The sequence below is a fragment of the Piliocolobus tephrosceles genome, chromosome 13 (genome assembly GCF_002776525.5).
Source record: "Piliocolobus tephrosceles isolate RC106 chromosome 13, ASM277652v3, whole genome shotgun sequence".
NCBI classification, from domain to species: Eukaryota; Metazoa; Chordata; class Mammalia; order Primates; family Cercopithecidae; genus Piliocolobus; species Piliocolobus tephrosceles.
The window spans coordinates 118803404-118822625 of record NC_045446.1 but is presented as its reverse complement, the minus strand read 5'-3'; the positions used below and the strand labels follow the sequence as shown (position 1 = coordinate 118822625).

Here is a 19222-nt window from a genome sequence, read left to right as displayed (position 1 = left end):
CCAGCTCACTGCAACCCCTGCCTCCCAGGTTCAAGCAATTCTCCTGCCTCAGCCTCCCCTGGGATTACAGGTGCCCACCACCACACCCGGCTAATTTTTGTATTTTTAGTAGAGACGGGATTTCACCATGTTGGCCAGGCTGGTCTCGAACTCCTGACCTCAAGTGATCTGCCCACCTCAGCCTCCCAAAGTGCTGGGATTACAGGCATGAACCACCTCGCCCGGCTAACGTCCACATTTCTTTTTTCTTTTTTTTTTTTTTTTTTGAGATGGAGTCTCGCTGTCGCCCAGGCTGGAGTGCAGTGGCCAGATCTCAGCTCACTGCAAGTTCCGCCTCCCGGGTTTAAGCCATTCTCCTGCCTCAGCCTCCCAAGTAGCTGGGACTACAGGCGCCGCCACCTCGCCCGGCTAGATTTTTTTGTATTTTTTAGTAGAGGCGGTTTCACCCTGTTAGCCAGGATGGTCTCGATCTGCTGACCTCATGATCCACCCGTCTTGGCCTCCCAAAGTGCTGGGATTACAGGCTTGAGCCACCGCGCCCGGCCACGTCCACATTTCTATCAACAATCTCTTTAAGGCAATTTAGGCTTTTTCCAACATGCACCTCCAAACTCTTCCAGCCCTTACTCACTGTTTAGTTCCAAAGCCACGTCTGCTCCCCAGCACCCTATTTCTTGGTATCAAAATCTGTACTCGTTGCCAGGTCTGCTGTAACAAAGTCAAGTTTTGATTCCTTTTTTTCTTAAAAAAAAGGACTAGGGGACTTAACAGCCATTTGTCTTCTAACAGTTCTGGAAGCTGGAAGTCTGAGACCAATGCATTGGCAGAATGGGTTTCTTCTGAGGCCTCTCTCCTGGGCTTGTAGATGACCACCTTCGCCCTGTGCCTTCAGATGGTCTTTTAGGTGTCTGTGTCTAAAGTTCCTTTCTTTTTTTTTTTTTTCAGAGAGGTTCGCTCTTGTTGCCCAGGCTGGAGTGCAGTAGCACAATCTCAGCTCACTGCAACCTCAGCCTCCTGGGCTCCAGTGATTTTCCCACCTCAGTCTCCTGAGTAGCTGGGATTACGGTGTTCGCCACCATGCCCAGCTAATTGTCTGTATTTTTAGTAGAGACGGGGTTTCACCATGTTGGCCAGGCTGGTCTGGAACTCCTGACCTCAGGTGATCCACCCGCCTCGGCCTCCCAAAGTGCTGGGATTACGGGTGTGGGTCACCGCACCCGGCCCTAAAGTGCCTCTTATAAGGATACCAGTCATATTGGATTACTGTCCTAATGACCTCATTTTAGCTTGATTACTTCTTTAAAGACCCTGGCTCCAAACACAGGCATATTCTGAGGCACTGGAGGTGAGGACTTCAACATATACACTTGGAGGTTGGGGGGGACACAATTCTGCCCAGAACGCCATGTTATTTATCCATTCATCAATTCACACTTACATTTCCTTTTATTTTTTATTTTTCTGTTAATTTTTGAGACAGAGTCTCCCTCTGTCTCCCAGGCTGGGGTGCAGTGGCGCAACCTCAACTCACCACAGTCTCCGCTTCTTGGGTTCAAGCAACTCTCCTGCCTCAGCCTCCCAAGATGCTGGGACTAAAGGTGCGCCACCACACCCGGGTCATTTTTGTATGTTTAGTAGAGATGGGGTTTCACCATGTTGGCCAGGCTGGTCTGGAACTCCTGACCTCAGGTGATCCACCTGCCTCGGCCTCCCAAAGTGCTGGGATTATGGGTGTGAGCCACCACCCCCGGCCAATTAACGCTTACATTTCCTTTTATAGATTTAATTACTAAATCACTATGAAAAATAACTCTCAGCTGTATAACAAAGAAGCTACAAAGATTTCAACAACCTTACTAAGTTTTTTAACTTTTTATTTCTGTGACAGTTTTTCCTGATGGCTCTGAAAGTCACCCTAAGATGGTTCTCTGTACTTTCTTGCCATTACTCTTCTACTTAAAAAAAATCCCACTCTTACTGACATGTAATTTACATACCATAAAATTCATCCTTTTAAGGTGTTCAATTTCATATTTTTTGGTTTACTAACAGTTATGCAACCACTATTGCTATCTAGTTTTAGATAAAATTACAACTATTCAATTTTAAAATGCTTTTACCAATCCCCAAAGAATTCCCATACACATTGGTAGTCATTCCCATTTCCTGCCAGTCCCCAAGTCCCTGGCAGTCACTAATATGCTTTCCGTCTCTGTGGATTTGCCTAATTTAGACAGTTTATATAAATTAAATCATACAAGATGCGGCCTCTTTCCCTCAGCATAATGTTTTCAAGATTCATCCATGATATAGCATGTATCAGCACTTCATTTATTCATTCATTTATTTATTTATCTGAGATGGAGTTTTGCTCTGTCGCCCAGGCTGGGCTGGAGTGCGGTGGCGCGATCTCTGCTCACTGCAAGCTCCGCCTCCCAGGTTTAGGCCATTCTCCTGCCTCAGCCTCCCGAGTAGCTGGGACTACAGGTGCCCGCCTCCACGCCTGGCTAATTTTTTGTATTTTTAGTAGAGATGGGGTTTCACTGTGTTAGCCAGGATGGTCTTGATCTCCTGACCTCATGATCTGCCCACCTCAGCCTCCCAAAGTGCCAGGTGTGAGCCACTGCGCCCGGCTTTTTTTTTCTTTTTCTTTTTCTTTTTTTTTTTTTGAGACAGATCGCTCTGTTGCCCAGGCTGGAGTGCAATGGCATGGTCTTGGCTCACTGCAACCTCCACCTCCTGGGTTCAAACAATTCTCCTACCTCAGCCTCTGGAGTAGCTGGGATTACAGGTGCCCACCACTAGGCCTTGCTAATTTTTGTATTTTTAGTAGAGATGGGATTTTACCATATTGTTCAGGCTGATCTCGAACTGGTGACCTCATGATCTGCCAGCCTCAGCCTCCCAAAGTGCTGGGATTACAGGCATGAGCCACCACGCCTGGCCACTTCATTCCTTTTTATGGTCAAATACTATTCCATTGTATGGATGTGTCACATTTTGTTTATTCACTTGTTAGTAGATGGATGTTTGAATTGTTATGAATAATGATGCTGTGAACAATCGCATGTTTCTGTGCGCATAGATGTTTTCATTTCTCTTGGATATGCACTAGTCTCCCCTTATCCATGGATCTGCTTTCTGCAGTCTCAGTTACCTGCAGTCAATTATGGTCCAAAGCCATTACATCGAAACTTTAAGAAACAAATAATTTAGAAATTTTAAATTGCAGACCATTCTGAGTAGCACAAGGAAATTTCATGCCTTCCCACCCTGGATATGAATCATCGCTTTCTCCAGCATAACCACACTGTACACACAGTCTGCCCATTAGTCACTTAGTAAGCTGTCTGGATTATCAGGTTGACTTTCATGGTATCGTAGTGCTTGTGTTCACGTAACCCTTATTTTACCTAATGGCTCCAAAATGAAAAAGGAGTGATGCTGGCAGTTCGAATATGCCAAAGAGAAGTTGTCAAGTGTTTTATTTAAGTGGAAAAATGAAAGTTCTTAATAAGGAAAGAAAAAAATAGTATGTTGAGGTTGCTAAGATCAACAGTAAAAATAAATCTTCATCCATGAAATTGTAAGCAGTATATTGTAATTGTTCTAGTACACATATAGTTCTAATATAGTCCTATTATTGTTAATCTCTCACTATACCTAATTTATATAAGCTTTATCATAAGTATATACATCTAGGAAAAAAAATAGTGTATGAAAGGTTTGGAACTATCTATCCATGGTTTTAGCATCCACTGGGGGTCTTGGAACATATCCCCTGCAGATAAAGGGTGATGACTGTATACCTAGGAGTGGAATACTTGGTCAGATGGTAGCTCTATGTTTAACATTTTGAGAAACTGTCAGACTTTTCAAAAGTGGCTAGAGCCTTTCACAATCTCACCAGCAATTTCTTCACATCTTTGCCAACACTTGTTATGTCTTTTTTCATTTAGCCATTCTAGTGGGTATGAAGTGGTATTTTGTTGTTTTGTTTCCTTAATGATTAGTGATGTTAAGCATCTTTTCATGTGCTTATTGGGCATTTGTAAATCTATGGAGAAATGCCTACTCAAATACATTGCCCATTTTAATTGGATTATTTGTCTATTATTGAGTTGTAATAGTTCTTTATTCTAGATACAGATTTCTTATCAGATATATTATTTGCAAATATTTTCTCCCATTCTGTGAGTTGTCTTTTCTTGATGCTGTCCTTGAAGCACAGAAGCTTGTAATTTTGGTGAAGTCCAATTTATCTTTTTTTTTCTTTTGTTTGTGCTTTTGATGTCATATCCAAGAAACCACTACTTAACCAAAGGTCAGAAAACTCACTTCTACGTTTTCTTCTAAGAACTGTATAGTTGTAGCTCTGTATTTATGTTTCTGATCTATTTATTTATTTTTTGAGACTGAATTTTGCTCTTGTCTCCCAGGCTGGAGTGCAATGGCACGATCTCGGCTCACTGCAACCTTCGCCTCCCAGGTTTAAGTGATTCTCCTGCCTCAGCCTCCTGAGTAGCTGGGATTACAGTCATGTGCCACCACACCTGGCTAATTTTGTATTTTTAATAGAGACAGGGTTTCACCATGTTGGCCAGGCTGGTCTAGAACTGCTGACCTCAGATGATCCAGCCTTGGCCTCCCAAAGTGCTGGGATTACAGGTGTGAATCACTGCACCTGACCTCTGATCTATTTTTACTTAATTTTTGTATATGGTGTGAGGTAGGGATCCAACTTTATTCTTTCACATGTGAATATCCAAGTGTCCTAGCCATTTGTTAGTAAGACTATTCTTTTCCCCTACTGAATTGTCTTGGCATTTTGTCTATCCTTCTACTCTTAAAAGCAAATTTCATCAACTCTTTACAGAAGGACCTTGCCTATAACCAGCTCAAACTGTGAATCAGAAAACTGATTAATTGAACTATTACGATTAATATAAAAATACTTTACTAGAGTATACAGAGAATAGTCATAACAATGAAAACAAAGGGAGGATTCCTATTCAGCCTGGAGGAGATAGGAGAAAGATTATAGAGGGTAGTGTCATGAAAGCTTCCTGGAAAAACACACAGGCATTAGTCAGGTAGTGTGGGTGGAGTTCTAGTCAGAGCAAATAACACATGCAAAGGCTGAGAGGCAGTTGCAGCCAATTGTCTATATGGTGGGAGTGAACTAGATAATGTCACTTACTCTCTTTACCCTATATCATTTCCACCTTTTTTAACAAGCAAAACCACATGTAATTATCTTGCATGGATAGAATGCATTAAATCTTAAAATTTTGTTATATTGGGACTGACCAAAAGAATATACTTAAAAGTAAAATCAAACAGACATTATGGTCCTATGTTCCCAACAGTCTCAGGGAAAGGATAGAAACTGACTCACACATGGGCCTGAGGGAGGCTGAGTTAGAAAAGACTTAAGTCACCTGTTATCTTAGTTTCAGTACATTCTATTTCCTACATCTTCCTAAAGGAAACTGAATTCCTAAATTTTCCTTTAAGGAGGAATATAGTCATATAATAGAATATGAACTATGTAGTGTCAGACCTAAGTTCAATCCTTGTTTTGCCACTTTTACTGGTAAGACCTTGGACAAGTTCCCTAATGTCTCTGAGTCTCAGTACTCCTCCTTCCAAAACAGGGACATTAATACCACCTTGGAGGGATCCTGTGAGGCTTACCAGAAAATGTCTAGCAGCTGACTAGAATACATGTTTAATAAGTGCTAGCTTCCTCTCTAGTCTGGTGCTTGTACACTATCCTGCAATAATGGGGGAGAGACTTGGGCTTCTCTCCTAGGAGAACATACTTTTGACCTAAAGTTGCTGTTCTTTGCTTTTGAGTAGCTGACCCTAAATGGGCAAAAGTACTGTCTAACATCACATAATCCTAGAGAGGGTAGTGGCTGACTGTAACTTTTTAATGGGAATGAGACGTGTGTTTGGTCAGTAAGGAAGTAGGTTATAGGGTGATCATAGAATATTATTTTCATCGTTTTTATACATTCTGAATCTGTCTTTGCCGGCAGGAACTCTCAGGTGGCTTCTGGTCTGGGTTTGCTTTGGAATACAGCCAAACCTACCTGACTCAGCTTTTTGTAACTCTGCAAATAACAAGGTTAATACCTCTTCGCATTCTATGAGCTGCTTAGTAACAGAATGCAGGGGAAGCAGAGGGTTCCGTGTTGAAAGTCCTCCATGGCTCACAGGTGGATGTGACTGTGGCCGTAGTCCTGAACTTCAGTTAAGTCACGTCCCTGCTCTGCAGTGGCCTCAGGGGTCTGAGGAAGTCCAGAGTCTGTCCCCATCTTTAGAATTTGACAGCTACTGCCATCATTGTTGTATCCTGTATGGGAGGTTCTTTGGAACAGCACGGTCAGAAGGAGTAAGACCAGAAAGAGTCTGAAGCTTGTGCTGGCACGATTTCACCATGATATGGAATATAATTATTATGAAAAAGAACTCTGTTATCTCCCAGCTCGTTTTGGTTCCTGAGCAGAAGATAGTCTCAGCCCTGCTGTCGCTCTCTTTCTAAAATTTTCCATATGAGCCAATTAAATACAGGATTCTTCTGGGTGCTAAGGAAATAATATAATGGATAATGATAAAATGAGTAGTTTTATCTGCATGGAGTTTATAATCTAGTAGACAGCTGTATACAGTCAGGTGCCACACAATGACATTTTGGTCAATGACAGCATGTATGATGGTGGCCCCATAAAATTATAATGCCTTTTTTTTTTTGACATAAGGTCTCACTTTGTAGCCCAGGTTGGAGTGCAGTGGCACGATCTCAACTCACTGCAACCTCTGCCCCCAGGGTTCAAGTGATTCTCCTACCTCAGCTTCCTGAATAGCTGGGAGCACAGGTGTGCACCACCATGCTCAGCTAATTATTTTATTTTATTTTATTTTTGAGGTGGAGTTTCGCTCTTGTTGCCCAGGCTAGAGTGCAATGGCACGATCTTGGCTCATGGCAACCTCCGCCTCCTTAGTTCAAGCTATTCTCCTGTCTCAGCCTCCCGAGTAGCTGGGATTACAGGCTTGCACCACCACGCCTGGCTAATTTTGTATTTTTAGTAGAGGCGGGGTTTCTCCATGTTGGTCAGGCTGGTCTTGAACTTCCCAACCTCAGGTGATCTGCCTGCCTCTGCCTCCTGAACTGCTGGGATTACAGGTGTGAGCCACTGAGCCTGGCCATAATACTGTATTTTGAATGCATGCCTTCCATGTTTAGATACACACATACTTACCACTGTGCTGTAACTGTCTACAGTGTGTGGTACAGTAACGTGCTGTACAGGTTTGAAGTCAATTCTTGGAAAAAGTGCTCACGCCTACAGACTCCTTTCAGCATCTGCTAACAGGGCGTATGCTCAGTACTGACAGTATACACCGCGTAGCCTAGATGTGTAGCAGGCTATGCCATCCGGGTTTGTGTAAGTACACTCTAGCATGTCTGCACAACAAAATCGCCTAACGACACCTTTCTCAGAACGTATCCCTGTCGTTAAGAGCCACATGATAATACTTGTGAAAGACTGATTGTCCTGGGACGTACTGGTAGCAGTCCTAGCACATAGCACACAAAGTGGGTAACTCTCACCTGAGAAACCGGGCGGGCCTCACAGAGGAGGTGGCATTTGATCTGGGCCTTTCTTCAAACTGTCATGAAAATTAGGCAGTTTTGCTGGATCCTGAATTCGAGATTGAAAAACAAATTGGACTAAATTCTATTTTCTCACTATGTAACAAGAACACTGGCCACTGAGTCAGAATACCTGGGTCCTAGCCTGAATGCTGCTAGGAATTCACTCTGCGACCTTGAGCAAGACACATAGCCTCTGAGGGTCGTCATTTCTTTATTTGTTAAATAGGGAGTTTGGAAGAGGGACTCTGCATGGCTCTTCCGAATTCTGAAGTCCCTTTACATCTTTGCTCCTTATTAATACATCACAAAAACAAAATGTAGAAGTTGGAGCAAGTTTCAGTCATGGAGAAGAGAGGATGAAACTAAGGCCATGGATATTACCTACAAAGAAGCAGTTACCAGTTGTCACCTCAGCATACATTAGAGTGAAAGAACATCTCTGGACTTCAAAGGTGGGCTTAGTTTTCAAACAACCAAAAAAAAAAAAAAAAAAAAAAACCCTTACATATATTTCAGTAATTAACACTATTCTTAGCCGTGTGAAAGAATACATTTCGTTCATAATTTTCTTTCTGGGTGCTCAAGGAAAATGATAATGGAAAGATCTCTCCAAAGTCATGGAGTCACATTTCCGAGATGCCAGGCCACTAAGGAACATTTCTTCAAGGCTTGAGCTCTCCGCCTTCTCCACCTCTTAGAAAAAGTGTTCAAGTTTACAGATAGTTTCCTTTCTTCCTTCCCTCAGCATCCACTGCTAGTGAGCTTGTTCAGCATTGACATTAGTGAAGAGGCAGAGGCTGGGATCTTCCACTTTACTCAACAGTCCTCCTTGCACAAGCCCTTCCACTTCCTCTTTCCCTTGCAAGAACTCTCACACACACCCATGGATTAATCACCACTTGTACACTGGTGACTCCCACAGCTTCATCTCCAGCTCTGACCTTGTCTCAGTCTCAGACTCCTAGATCCAACAACCTGCTGAATGGACAGACATGCACAGAAGCATATAGATGTTTCTTAGACATCTCAAATCAGTATGTCCAACACTGCATTCACCACCTTCTTTCCCCACCGAATCGGCTTCTCTTCTCATATCCCAAACTTGGGCAATGGCTTAAGGTCCAGTCATCCAGAAAGCCAGAATCCTGGGAGTCATTCCAGACTCTCTTCTCCCCTCATCGTTGCCACCAAAGACACCAAAATTCTGCTAAATTCACTTCCCCAAGTATCTTGGTATTTTCTCTTTCCCTTCTGTGCCTGCAGCAATGATCTCATTGGGGCTCTCATTGTCTTTTTCCTAAAGGACTGCGAGGCCTCTAGTCCTGCTGTCCATGAATCCTTCCACCCCGCAGCCAGTCTTCCACCTTCCGTGTACATGTGACTACACTACTAGAGAATGGAAAATGTTCCACTGGCTAACCAGCAGCCTGTGGAGGGGTCCACGTTCCCGTGCATTAGGTATACCTGGATGTGGCTCCTCTCCAGCATCACCTTCCAATTCTCCCTGCCGTGAACCTGACAGTGTCCCCTTTGCTCATGTTGTCTCTCTAAATTGCACATCCTTTTCATTCCTCTTACTTGTTTCTGTATTTAGGCCTTATCTCCTCCAGGAAGCCTCTGTAAATCTCCAGGCTGGGCTAAGTGCCCCACCTCTGTGTTTTCAAAGGACCTTATACATACCATGATTTTTATCACTTATCATGTTATATTAAAATTATATAGTGACATATGTCTTGGCCATTAGTCTACAGAATCTTCAAGAGCAGAGACCTTATTATCTCCATCATAAACTAGCACAAGCTTGATATTATATAATAATAGTTCTTGAACTGAACTGAACTGATGCAGCTTAGCCTTAATGTTGAATCAAGAGAACACTGTCTCCTAAATCTAGCCATTGGTAAAGTTGTTGGTACCATCACTATTTTCATGCAATTCTTAGCGCTAGATAAGTCCTTTGATTTCTACTACTGTGTCTCACAGACGGGCATATATGTGAATCCTCTCCCCCAAGATGATATCTGAAATCACGGGATGAACATAATACTTGAGTATCAATTTCACCTAAAGATTCTGGAAAAATGATTTTCATTTTAAAACAGATACAGACATATTTTGGGGTAGCATACATTTTTTAGTATTAAGAGAGACTGCACTTATGCCAGGCTGTTCTCAGCCAAGTCTCCAGGTCCTTGGGAGTTTAGATTCTGTCGTTAGCGCTGATGATTGAGAAACACTAATCTACAGACCACTGTTTTGCACTGTAGTTTAGTTACTGTTCTAGAACCTCCCATAGAGAAATAAACAGCCCCAGTGAGACCAAAGCAGGAGCTATCTCAGTAATGGCCAGAAGAGAGAGACTCTCATCGTGGGTCTGAGTTCGGTTTGAAAGATGTCTGTTTGATTGACAGGTAGGTATTCTGAAACTGGTGCAAAAATGTGCTTTGTATAATGTATAAAATATGCCAGATGGTAGATCGATGTAGGGGAGGAGGCAGAAAAATGACCATTAGAACAGATCAAAGAGAAGCTCTGGATCAAAGTGGAGGCCAATCAAAGACACTGGAAGGAAGGGAAGGGCACTACAGTCAAGGGATGGAACATGAGGAAAAAATAATCCAAACTGAACTGTGGCTCAGGAGGGACTCAATGCAGGTTGGTTGGTGATAACCTAAGAAATAATTAGATATTTAATAAGGTGATATGGGGAGTTTTCAATCCTGGAAATTCTACTTAGAGTCCTAGTAATTAGAGATCTTCCAAGTTTGTTTTCTTATAGCTATTCCATACCATCAGATTTGAGAATGAGGTAGCATCATCCAAGAGGTGGTGACATAAAAAGATGTAAGAGAAACAGAGGAAATAGCAAGGGGACAGGTAGGAAGGGCTAGTTTAAAACAGATAATAGGGTCAATTGAAGTCAACTAACATTTATCAAGTGCCTATTATGCATAAGGCACTGTTCTGGGCGATGGAGTTACAAAGGTGACAAGCCTGGGCCCCTGCTGTCAGGGAGTCTGCAGTCTTTTTTGAAGGCATCTAAGAAGGAAAAGCTAACAGCAAAAAATCCAGGGTCTAATGGGCAGGCTTTCCAAGAGAGAGGCCTAAGGAAGCTAAAGCAGGAACTATTCCTATCATACGTAGTACCTGTTCCCTTCACCTGATCTAAACCTTTCCCAGAAAAAAAAAAATAAAGATGAATCTGCTCCAAGTTTTGATGATCACTGTTGGGCTGCACAAGGGAAAAACTGCATGGATTTGGAGGGTAATCTTCAAGGACAGAAATGCTGTCCCAAATTCTAGAGGTTAGAAAAGTGTTTTCCCAACATAATCCAGCAAAGAAAAACACTGTGCCAACTGTGCCTTTCCATCGTAGCTAAGCCTTCCACCGACCCAACCCGGAAAGAAAAACACTGGCAAGACACGAGCATCTCCAGAGGCCCTAATTTGTTCTGGATTAGTGACTGTTTCCTTGTAGGTGGGTAATGAATATTTTGCAAATAGTTATCAAAAAGTAATTAGTTGTACATGTATTCAAAGAGTTTTCATTCCCGAATATCTCGGAGTTTTTTATTTTTATCTTTCAATAGAAAAGAAAACGTGGAGAACATCAGGAACTTCAAAGTGGAGGCAGAGTCAAGGACACGTTTCCCATTTTGAATCATAGACTTCCACGTATCCACCTTACAACAAGAACCTCTGCTATTAAGCAGATGACATAATAAATACATCTAAGTTATTATCTGACTTTTTTCAAACAGGAATAAATGCCTAGAAATGAGATCTTTCTACAGAGAAACCCATTATATGTACTAGAAAGCACTAGAGACAGACAATGATAAGCCATCACAAAGGCCTTCTCTGTCTAACCACCCTACAATGAAGCCCGCCAAACTACAAGCCACGCTCACAGACGACGCTGCCAGACTACAAGCCACGCTCACAGACGACGCACACCATCCCTAAACACGTACACGTGAATAAAGCTTCCAACGTGAAAGGCAGGCCAAAAGCAACATTAAAAGTCACTTTGAAAATAGACACAGACATTGTAGGTAGCTGAAGAAAACTTTTAAAATGTAGAAAAAGTACTGAATGAATATTCTCAGAGAAATAATAGAAGATACTGCATTCATGAAATGAGAACAGGATACTGTAAAAACCATTTAGAAGACCACACCTCTCACCAATAAAAGCTTCTGAGAATTAAAAATATAATGGTAGAATGTAAACATTTAATAGCAGTGTTGGAAGATTTATTAGAACTAAAAAACATGGGATTTTTTTTTTTTTTAATAAAAAAGGTGAACTTACAGGACGGATCCAAGAGATCCCATTTTCAGATTCAGTCTAAGTAATTGAAGCTTCAGAAAGAAAGAACAAGAAAATTATGTAACAGAAGAAAACCACTCAGAACTGAAGAATGTAATCTTTGGATTGAAAAGGCCTATAAAATACCTAAGACAGTGACCAATACGTCCCTGTTTCCCCTCCGCCAAAAAACCCCACCCCAACATTAAAGAACAACATCATGAAATATCAGAATATGAGCAATAAAGAAAACCCTACAAATGCCCAGAGATTAAAACGAAATACAAGGGATGAGGAATTAGAATGGCATCAGCTTCTCAACAGCACCATAAGAAAGTAGAGCGATGTTTTCAAAATTGGGACAGGAAATGATTTCTAATTAATGTCCCATACCCAGCCAAACCAGCAATCAAGTGTGAAGGAAGAAAAGTGACATCTTAAATGGGCACAAGCTCAAAAAGCAACCGCATCTTATGGGGCCTGAATCTTAGACACTTTTGGGAGCCTTCTTCAAGAAAAAGGCGTAAAATTACAAAAACTGTACATAATTGGGTATGAAAGTACATATGTATTCCACAAGAGATGGCCTAGATAGAAAAAAAAAAGTGTATATGTATTTAGAATGAGAAAATAAATCACAACAGACAGGGACCGTGGAGGTTCTAGACTCTTGCTTTTCAGATGTGCTTAGAAAATTTACCCCAAATGCTTCTTGATGGTGGCCTGGTTTTTCTTCCCCACTCAACAGCTCCATGCAATTAGCAGCACTCAGAGGGCCCCCATGAGTTTCCTTGGCTCCAGAAAATGTCTTCTTGGTGATGAGTTCTCAAACAACTAAACAACTAAAGAAAATGTAGCAATTCCTACACCCCGTTCCAGGGGGTGGGGGAAAAGACTGGTCAAGAACGGAAATGTAAAGATCATGGAGTATCACATGCCTTAGTTGGGAAAAATATATACATGGTCATGATAATGTAAACGCCAAACACTGACATATCAGAAATTTAGGATATAACCATATTGGGAACTTAAAAGAAAGGGATATAAAGGTGAGAGGGAGGGTGGGGGTGTAAAGGAGCTAAACCCTCATCCTTCCAGGTAGGATGTCAATAGATGTCATCCAGAACTGGAAAAGAGAAGAAGAAATGGCCAGTATTTGCATGCTATTTAGGATATGTCAATATCAGAAAAACACAACCCAAAGCATTGGAAGTAATTGCCGCTAGGGTTATATATTCGGTATAAACTCAATAAAAACCTTCTACAACGAGTGACTTCTAAGATTATACATTGATTTATGTTGACCAAAGTAGAAAATTAAAAAATAAAGTAATACTCCTCAAGAGGAGTGAGGCAAAAAGCTAACAGAAATAAAATGAAGGTGCTTCTGCTGAACCACCCGACATTCGGTGTTTCTCAAAATGTATTCCCGCAACCACCTGCCCTCAGATGACCTGGCGTGCCAGTCCGTAACGGAGATTTATAGACCCAGCCCAGACCTACATAATTAGCAGTTCTCAGAGTGGTCCTTGCACTCTACCATTTAAAAAAGTTCCCCTAGACCCACTGCAAAACAAACTGTAGTAAAACAAACAAAAAACCAAAACAAATAACAATCTATTTAGAGACAGGATCTATGACTCATAAAACACACTATGGCAGACACTGCTAGCTGCCTACCCAATGTTCATTCTCTCCCCTGCCTTATTAACAAAATTCCTATTTTGTTATTATTATTATTTTTTGAGACGGAGTTTTGCTCTTGTTGCCCAGGCTGGAGTGCAAGTGGCATGATCTCGGCTCACTGCAATCTCTGCCTCCTGGGTTCAAGCGATTCTCCTGCCTCAGCCTCCCGAGTAGCTGAGACTATAGGTGCCTGCCAGCACACCCGGCTGATTTTTTGTATTTTTAGTAGAGATGGGGTTTCACCAGGTTGGCCAGGCTGGTCTTGAACTCTTGACCTCAGGTGATCTACCTGCCTTGACCTCCCAAAGTGCTGGAATTACAGGTGTGAGCCACTGTGCCCGGCCCAAAATTCTTATTTTGATATATTGGCAACTTGTCCATCTAAAACACTAGATTCTCTCAATTTCCCTTACCGTTAACAGTGTGTATGTGACATGGTTCTGACCAATGACATGTAAGAAGTCTTTTGGGGTGGGCTACCAGAAAAGCTGTTATTATTATTATTTATTATAAAGAAGGACAGGCCAGGCGCGGTGGCTCACACCTGTAATCCCAGCACTTTGGCAGGCTGAGGGGGCAGATCACGAGGTCAAGAGTTCAAGACCAGCCTGACCAACATGGTGAAACCCCATCTCTACTAAAAATACAAAACTTAGCTGGGCATGGTGGCGCGCCCCTGTAATCCCAGCTACTCGGATGTTGAGGCAGAAGAATCACTTGAACCCGGGAAGCGGAGGTTTTAGTGAGCCGAGATCGTGCCATTGAGCGAGACTCCGTCTTGAAAGAAAGAGACAGAGACAGAGAGAGAGAGAGAGAGAGAGAGAGAGAGAAAGAGAGGCAGAAAGAAAAGAAAAGAAAACAGAACAGACAAGACAAGACAAGACAAGACAAGACTCTACTGGCACATGCCTCTGCCCATCTTTGTGCTGCAACTTGGGGAAGTGGAGGTGAAAGCCCCATGCTAAGGAGGGTGGTGCGGGAAGACAGAAGGAACCTGTCTCAGATGACGTTCACATCGGAACCCCTTTCCCCGCCCCAGCCTTCTCACCTCCAGACTTCTCGCTCTCGGAGAAAAACAAACTCCTTACTTGTTTAAGCCGCTGTAGCAGGATTTTCTGTTCTTGTAGCTGAATGAACTTCTAATAACATCTCACACTTTTTCAGATGTTTATCTGACATATTGACCACATTTTATGTGTGCCTGCTAAGGGCACCGTGCTAGGAATAAGACAAGTAAAGCTCTGTTTGTCATGGAACCAGGAGCACAGTTAGAACAGAAGTTAGAACTTCAGCCACTATAATAACGGCTACAGTTAGAAGGTCCACAGGCATTTGAGGGAGGCTATGTTTGCTGTCACAGACCTCAAACCAAAAAAGAACATCAAAGTCACTGGATTTATATATTTGGCAAATTCTCAAGGGACCGCATGACAGAAGGAGCAATAATCTGAACATTGTTTGTCGCTCCAGTTCTTCAATGAAGTAGATTTGGGGAAGCAACATGAGGTACTTGCTTTATTTTTCTTGAATCCAGTTTTCTTCTTTGAAAAACCACAAGATTGGACTTGACAATCTTTAAGATTATACCCAGCTCTAAGATATTTTTGTAATTATATGGAATAAAGCTGGGCATGAGATATAACAAACGGGAGAGTTTCTAAGTTTAGATTCTAACAGTTCAAGTCAGAAAACATATTAAGTGTTCAAGAAAAACAAATCACAATCTTCCATCACAAAATTCAACAAGAACAACAAAAACCACTCCAGAGGCAGCTGTGGTATTCTGGAAGGAATGCTGGTTTAAGTTCTGGCTCTGCCATTTAATTACCGACGAACCCTGGACCACATACACAATATCTCTGTTTCCATCTCCTTATTTTCAAAATACGGATTCTTATCTTCCCTGAACAGTGCTGTTTACAAACATCACCTTGTGCTCTGTAAAGCCCTATTATGATTTCAACAACCAGCAAGATAATGGCTTAGGATATCTAAGTCCTGGCGAGGAGAACGTGGGTGTGTACCGTGCTATATTCAGTTGAACTCTGCATCACATACAGGAGGCTGATACACCTTTTGACTTTCCTTTTTCCTCCAGTGATGTAGCTTGTGGCCATTTAATTTTTACACAAGAGAACAGAAAAGAGAGACAAAATTTGCTAAAATTCGAATAGACTCTTTGTGTTTGTTTCTAGCCTCAATGAAGGTTTCGAGGAGAGGGCTGGCTGGTTAAAAGGGTAGAAGCTTAAGGGTTCAAAGAAAGTGTGAGGAGCACAGCACTCACCTGTGGCCTCTAATTGTTCATATTCACTGTGGTCTCATACTGGGAATAATCTAGTGTTTGTCTTATGACCTGTCTATAGAAACAAATATGGAATGTGTCTATAAGTACCGATTAGTTGATGACACACTAGTGACTTCAATTTTATTACAATAAAAAGTTTTGCCATAGCAAGGACTTTGACTAGGGGAGTGACTCTATGTGTGGTGAAACTGTCCTCACCCATTTTACATTTGAGGAAAAGAGATAATCTTTCGATTACACCCAACACAGGTGACATCTGTACTTTGAACAGTTAAGTATGGCAGCCGATGTTTAACTGAAGGTAGGGGGGAGATGAGAAACAGAAATAACTGGTGCCAAATGTGAGATTCAATAGCTTCGCCTCGGCCATCACAACCTGTTAACACGGATCAGAAGGGTGCGGGAGGAACTCACGGACTCAATGGGAACAGGTGTGGCCTGAGGCTTAAGTAAGTTGAGACACTGTTTCCATCTTCATGAAGATGTGAGAGGAAATCAAAGCTCTCTAAAAAGGAGGAAATGGAATGCTTGGCTCCTGTAATATCATAACAAATAATGCACAGCCAGAGGTCAGGCCTCACCTTCTGCTTATCTCAGGCAGCTCCGCTTGTAAAATCAGTGGGCCATATGCAATAAAACCTTCCTATCAGTTCCATATCTTTTCCCTGAAACCCCAGGAACAGAGGGAGCCAATATCCTTACTAAATCAAGAAGCTCACAGTCACGGAGAGCTAAGTGTGACGCTACTGGGCCCCCACCTAACCATGTGTCCCGATTCTTTCCGTAACTTTCCACTGCACAACATCCAGGTTATACTGAAGATATTACACATCTGGTTAAAAACAGTACACGTTTCTCATGAACAATAAGCCATCCTTCCTATTAAAATGAGTGTAAAATTGCAGGTAAAATGCTGTTGGCAGGTCTGTTCGGAAGGCTATACGACCCTAGGAGACAAAAAGGCGCGGGAGGAGGAAAACGGCAGACACCGCAGAAAGCGGTCGAAGAGAACGTGAAAGAAGTGGCCATTTCTGCAACTTTCAGGAGAGCTACCTGCCCTCAAATTTTGAAGGGGTTTCTATTTCTTAAAGTGCTAGGTTTCCCTGGCTGAAACTCACATCTTTCTTCCCTCTAGGACTGGATCAAAGTTTCCGAAGTTGTTTCTCTGGCCCTAGACAGGGCCACCCCAGCAAATTTCTCCCCCACGGCGCCTGACATCCGCTTCTATCCATGGTTCCATTAGCGGAAGCTAAGCACTGGCTCGAGGGACTCTAGCCACCGCCGTGCTATTAGATTCCAGGCTTCCTGGCCTCAGGAAAGGATCTGGCTCGTGTATTTGCGTATCGCAGCTAACAGGGAAAGGCAGTCGGGGTATGAGTGCCCAGAACTGTGTGAGCTGTGACTGGACACAGCCCAGGGGCCAGATGGCATCCGCAGGGGCGCGCGTCCCCGGACGCACGGGGCGCACGGAGGTCGGGGGCTTCACAGCTTCCCTTCACCCGGCAACGCAGCAGACCTGACTCACGGGGGACTGAGGAATATTCATTCCAGCGCCGCGGCCAGGCGGACAGAGGCACCTGGGGGCGGTGGGAGCAGTGTGCGCACCGGTTCCCAAGCCCGGAGGGGGCCCCAGGTGGGCTTCCGCGACACCAGGGCCCTCCAACCCCTCCCTTCCTCCCCTAGCGGAGCCTCCAACCCTGTCCCAGAGCCCCTCCCAGTCCGTAGCCCCTCCCTGTCCGCGTCCCCTCCCCCGCAGGTCCCCTGCGAGTCGGAACCCCCTCTCCATCACAGCCCCGCTCCTTGGCGGGGCCCTCTCTCGCTTCGAGCCCTCCTCCAGGTTCGAGCCCCCTGCGGGTACGGACGTCTGACCTGTGCCCAGCGCCTCGCAGCCGTCTGCAGCCCGCGCCGCACGCCAAGTGCGTCCGCCCAGAAGCAGGTGCAGCTCCAGGCCCGCCCCGCCCCGCTGCGCCCCGCCCCGCTCCACTATGCCAGGCCTGGCAGCAGCCAGCCCCTTTCTACCCTTGACCGCCCTTCCCGGTCCCGGCCAGCGTGCGGGGCCTCTGTCGTCAGGTCCGCACTTCCTCCAGGTCCTTGACTTTCTCTTGGAGATGTCTCTGGCCCCGGGAACTCCCTAAGCTGTGTGCTTCAGGAGGGGCTGGTTCCTGAGTCACCCAGGAGGACTGCAACCACCCGTGACCTCCTGGGATGCAAAGAGATCGCAGGACCTGGGAGGCGGCGAGGTTCCCGAGCAGAAGCTGTGTCTCCGAAGAGTGTTTGTTACCAAGCCAGGCAACTACTACAAACACACCGGAGAAACAGCCACAGATCACCATCCAGCAAAGGAAGAAGGCGCCAACCGTCCATCAGGGTCCACAACCCAATTTTTCTAGTTTAAGTTTGGTGGCTAACTTTGAGTGTCACTTCATTCATTCATTCATTCTTTCATTCGTTCAGCAAATCCGCCATGTTCCCATCTGATAACAGATCTGACAGGTGGGCACAGTTCTAGGTACTAAGAAGGATGCAAAGTCCCTGTCCCAGAGAACGGGGCTTCCTGCTGAGGAGGCATGACTTTCTTTGTGGTATTGTTCTGTCGCAGCAGCATCCTCTTCTATAAGCTACTGAGAGGTGAAGCTGGCTGGGCTTCTGGGTGGGATGGGGACTTGGAGGACTTTTCTGTTTAGCTAAAGGATTGTAAACACACCAATCAGCACTCTGTATCTAGCTAAAGGTTTGTAAACACACCAATCAGCACGCTGTAAAAATGCACTAATCAGTGCTCTGTATCTAGCTAGAGGTTTGTAAACACACCAATGAGCACTCTGTAAAAATGGACCAATCAGCACTCTGTAAAATGGACCAATCAGTGCTCTGTAAAATAGACCACCAGGATGTGGGCGGGGCCAAATAAGGAAATAAAAGCCGGGCGCCCACGGCAGCAGCTGCAAGCCGGTTGGGTCTTGTTCCGTGCAGTGGCGGCGTTGTTTTTTTGCTTTTCGCAATAAACCTTATTGCTGCTAACTTTTTGGGTTTGCACTACCTTTATGAGCTGTAAAACTCACCACAAAGGTTTGCAGCGTCACTCCTGAAGTCAGCGCCAGCGAGACCACGAACCCGCCGGGAAGAACAAACAACTCTGGAGGCGCCGTTTTTGAGAGCTGTAACACTCACTGCGAAGGTCTGCGGCTTCACTCCTGAAGTCAGCGAGACCGTGAACCCACGGGGAAGAACAAACAGCTTCGGACACACCATCT

The 19222-nt window shown here is 43.9% G+C and overlaps 1 protein-coding gene across 1 annotated transcript in view; it reads right to left on the bottom strand.

Moving 5' to 3' along the window:
* Positions 1-17884, bottom strand: part of TMEM45B (transmembrane protein 45B) — a 41953-nt gene extending 24069 nt beyond the window's left edge. Inside the window, exon 1 of the mRNA XM_023208638.2 lies at positions 17838-17884. The gene's annotated coding sequence lies outside the window, so the exon portion shown is untranslated. The remainder of the gene's footprint in view (positions 1-17837) is intronic.
* Between the last annotated feature and the right edge of the window lie 1338 nt (positions 17885-19222).